The 4,269-nt window shown below is 34.4% G+C and overlaps 1 long non-coding RNA gene across 3 annotated transcripts; it reads left to right on the forward strand.

Annotated features, from left to right (window-relative positions):
* The first annotated feature begins 655 nt into the window (after positions 1-655).
* On the forward strand, positions 656-1,800 carry LOC121402201. Of its 3 annotated transcripts, none has more exons than XR_005966683.1 (4): positions 656-750; positions 847-951; positions 995-1,115; positions 1,203-1,800. It is a non-coding gene; the product is annotated as an uncharacterized LOC121402201 (long non-coding RNA). The 3 variants fall into 3 exon arrangements; XR_005966684.1 differs by having other exon boundaries at positions 1,013-1,115; XR_005966685.1 differs by having other exon boundaries at positions 658-754.
* The last annotated feature ends 2,469 nt before the right edge of the window (positions 1,801-4,269 follow it).

Consider the following 4,269-nt stretch of genomic DNA (forward strand, 5'->3'; position numbering starts at 1 on the left):
TCACTAAATTCACTGTGTGTAGGTCTGTAGGCTAATTAAAGAGCAGTGCAATAAATTAGAATTAATACAAAAATTAATTAAAAAGAAATGAATTCCCAAGCCCCCTGTGATTCCCAATAATCAATTAATTTGTTTTTTAAGATAATTAATTATGAGGTAAATGTACTTAATAGCTTATAAGTGCATTGCAATGAATTATCACTTCTTAATTAAATTCACAGTTCATAGTATCAAAAATAGAGAATTAATTTTGTAACTGAAAAATGAATTATAAATAAATTGTTTATTCAACTTCAAAAGTAGCCCAAACATAGCACAATATGTGCAGTGAAATAAATAATTTTTTATGAAAATACGCCAGTTACAAATTGGGCCTCTTTTAGTTACGCCCCTGGTGATGGTCAAGTCTGTACCTACCTTTATTGGAAAATTAGCAAAACAGTGAAAATTTCAAAAAGGCATATTTTCACATACATTCATTTATTTTTTAGACTTTTTTTTCCTGCAAATATTGAGCTATTTTTGGGCTACCTTTGAATGCCACTTGGCTAGTTTTGGGCTGGTTTTGAAAATTAGACCTGGCAACCCTGTTTGTATGCGATGTGTGCCATCCATGAACGGGCATTTTACATAGCATTCCCTTTTTTAAACAGTTATTTGTTCCTGTGAGGTGAACTGTACACAGCTTCCTACAGCAGAAACACTGAGCTGATCAACCTGAAAGTGAGCGTTCGGTGGTTATTTGGAAAGGTAGGTAAGCATTTTTAAGTGGCACCTCTCCCATCGCCTGCTATGCTTTACATTTGGCAGCCATAAATGGTAATATAGTACATATTTTCCTTATAGCTCTTGCTATTCGTTCCCGTGCAGCTTCCTATAGCAGAAACACAGAGCTTATCATTTTTAACCTATCAACCTGCAAGTGAGCCTTGGTTGTTATTTAGAAGGCAGGTAATGCTTTTTTACAGTTGGCAGCCATAATTGGTAAATATAGTCCCTATTTTTCTTCTAGCAAACTCTTGCTATTTGTTCCCATGTGGTGGTGTGCAGCTTCAAAGTGCAGAAAAATAGCAGTCATCAACCTCCTACTACAGTCCTGTTATTAGGAAAGGCAGGTAAGCAGTACATCTGCAGCACATTAAGTATTGCTAGCCATGCTTCACAATTAACAACATAATAAATATAGTCCCTATTTTTTTTAGCATGGCTTTCAGAATCTCTGAATCGAAAAAAGAACACAGAAAAAGAAAAGTTACAGAGGAAGGAAGAGTGTTTAAAGAAAATTGGACAGAAGAGTACTTTTTTGTTGAGGCAAACAGTAAAGCACTCTGCTTAATTTGTGGTGAATATGTACAAGTTTTCAAAGACTATAATTTAAAAAGGCATTATATGCAAAAACATGCTGCAAAATTCTCTGTGTATCAAGGAATGTGTCGTAAGGACAAAGCAATGGAACTTAAGAAAAGTCTGTCTTCTCAACAAAATTTATTTAAAAAAGTTATTACTCAGACAGAATCTATTGTAAAAGCTAGTTATGTGGTAACATATTTAATAGCAAAAAAATCAAAACCATTTACTGATGGTGAGTTTATTAAGCAATGTATGGAAAGTGTGGCAGACATAATTTGCCCTGAAAAAAAAGGGGATATTTCTAAAATAAGTTTGTCACACCAGACTATAGCCAGGCGAACAGAAGACATTGGAAAATCTGTTGAAAGATGTTTGAAGAGTAAAGCTGCTAAATTTAAATATTATGCTTTGGCAGTGGATGAAAGCACTGATGCTACAGATACGGCTCAACTTGCCATTTTTATGAGAGGTATTGATAATGAATATAATGTTACTGAAGAGATGGCTTCTTTAGTGCCATTAAAAGACACAACTAAATCAAGAGATTTATATGAAGCAGTAAAAAATATGTTAAATAGATATTCTCTGTCTTTTGTAAACATATCTGGTATAGTTACTGATGGTGCCCCAGCAATGGTAGGTAGAAGAGAGGGACTTGTAAAATTAATAGAAAATGATGCAATTGCTGCCAAAACTCACATTTAATGAAGTATCATTGCATAGTACATCAAGAAAATTTATGTGCAAAAGCTTTAAAAATGGATAACATCATGCAAATAGTGATAAAGGCTGTGAATTTCATAAGGGCCAAGGGCTTGAATCATCGCCAGTTCCAGGAATTTCTTAGAAGTATAGATGCTGACTGTGGTGATGTCATTTACTTCTCAGAAGTAAGATGGCTAAGTCGAGGCCAAATGTTGAAAAGATTTTATGATTTGCGACATGAAGTAAAGTCATTTATGGTATCAAAAGCAAAATGTGTGCCTGAACTTGATGATGAAAACTGGCTTACAGATTTAGCATTTTTAGTGGATTTGACCTCCCATTTGAATGACTTAAATATGCGTCTTCAAGGTAAAAACCAGCTTATCAACACAATGTTCCAAGGCATAACAGCATTCCAAACGAAACTAAAATTATGGGAAGATCAAATTAAGGCAAACAATTTTATGCATTTCAACACATTGGCCAAACATGTTCCTGTGAACACTGAAAAATATGCAGCCTTGCTTTATGATTTGATACAAGAATTTGAAAAACGTTTTCAGGATTTCAGGGAAAATAAACAACATTTTGCTATATTTGCAACACCATTTTCAGTTGACATAAATATGTTACCTGCCAATTTTCAAATGGAATGCATTGAGCTGCAATCTGACTTCCAGCTTAAGGAAAAATTTGATCATGTGTCTTTACTGGACTTTTATAGGTCCTATCTTCCCAGAGATAAATATCCCTCACTGCACAACCATGCCTTATTCATGTCATCACTTTTTGGCAGCACCTATATTTGTGAGCAACTTTTTTCAAGAATGAAGCACACTAAGAGTAAAATTAGAACCAAATTATCTGATGAGCACCTTGAAAATTCACTGAGAATTGCAACTACTTCAATGGAACCAGATATTGATGCATTAGTTTATCAAACACAATGTCAAAAATCCCACTAGGATGGCTTAATTTGCTCTCTTTTCTTTTACTTTTTTTGTAAACTTTACTCTTACAGTTATCATCTTTTTTGCATTGTAAAAACATATATTTGCTTCACATTGCATGTGTAGACAACTTAAGGAAAACTTTGACTATGTGTCTTTACTGGACTTTTATAGGTCCTATCTTCCCAGAGATAAATATCCCTCACTTCACAACCATGCCTTATTCCTGTCATCACGTTTTGGCAGCACCTATATTTGTGAGCAACTTTTTTCAAGAATGAAGCACACTAAGAGTAAAATTAGAACCAAATTATCTGATGAGCACCTGGAATATGCACTGAGAATTGCAACTACTTCTAATCTAATGCATCAATATCTGGTTCCATTGAGCAGTAGTTTATCAAGTCAAGTGCAATGTCAAAAATTCCATTAGGATGGTTTGTTTTGCTCTCTTTTCTTATGAATGAAGAATGAAGCACACTAAGAGTAAAATTAGAACCAAATTATCTGATAAGCACCTTGAATATTCACTGAGAATTGCAACTACTTCAATGGAACCAGATATTGATGCATTGATTAGTAGTTTATCAAACACAATCTCTAAAATCCCACTAGGATGGTTTAATTTGCTCTTTTCTTTTACTTTTTTTGTAAAGTTTACCAGTAAGCTGCAGGCTGAAGCTAGCCTTTCATTAGGCAGGAGAAGAGCCATGCAGTTTTTGGAGTTGCTTGCCACAAAATTAGAACCAAATTATCTGATGAGCACCTTGAATATTCACTGAGAATTGCAACTACTTCTAATTTAATGCATCAATATCTGGTTCCATTGAGCAGTAGTTTATCAAGTCAAGTGCAATGTCAAAAATCCCATTAGGATGGTTTGTTTTGCTCTCTTTTCTTTTTTTTGTAAAACTTTACTTGTATCTTCTTTTTTGTGCATTGTACAACCATATATTTGCTTCACATTGCATGTGGAGAGAGAAAAGGAAAGTAAGTGAAAAAAAGAAAGAAATGAACAATTAATAAAAGGTATGGAGAAAATAAAAGAGTGAAATAACATGTTGTTGTTCTGTTTTTTGTCCAAACACATGATTAGCTGGCATAGTAAGCCTATTCCTAACAATATGACAGACTGAGGTGGTAATGATTATCATTACCGGGTTATCATTACCACCTCAGTCTGTTGTCTTGTTAGGAATAGGCTTACTATGCCAGGTTGTAACAATGTGGTGACCTAGGGAGGAGGGGGACTACCTATTGCCCA

Source organism: Xenopus laevis, chromosome 3S, assembly GCF_017654675.1.
Source record: "Xenopus laevis strain J_2021 chromosome 3S, Xenopus_laevis_v10.1, whole genome shotgun sequence".
Taxonomy (NCBI): Eukaryota; Metazoa; Chordata; class Amphibia; order Anura; family Pipidae; genus Xenopus; species Xenopus laevis.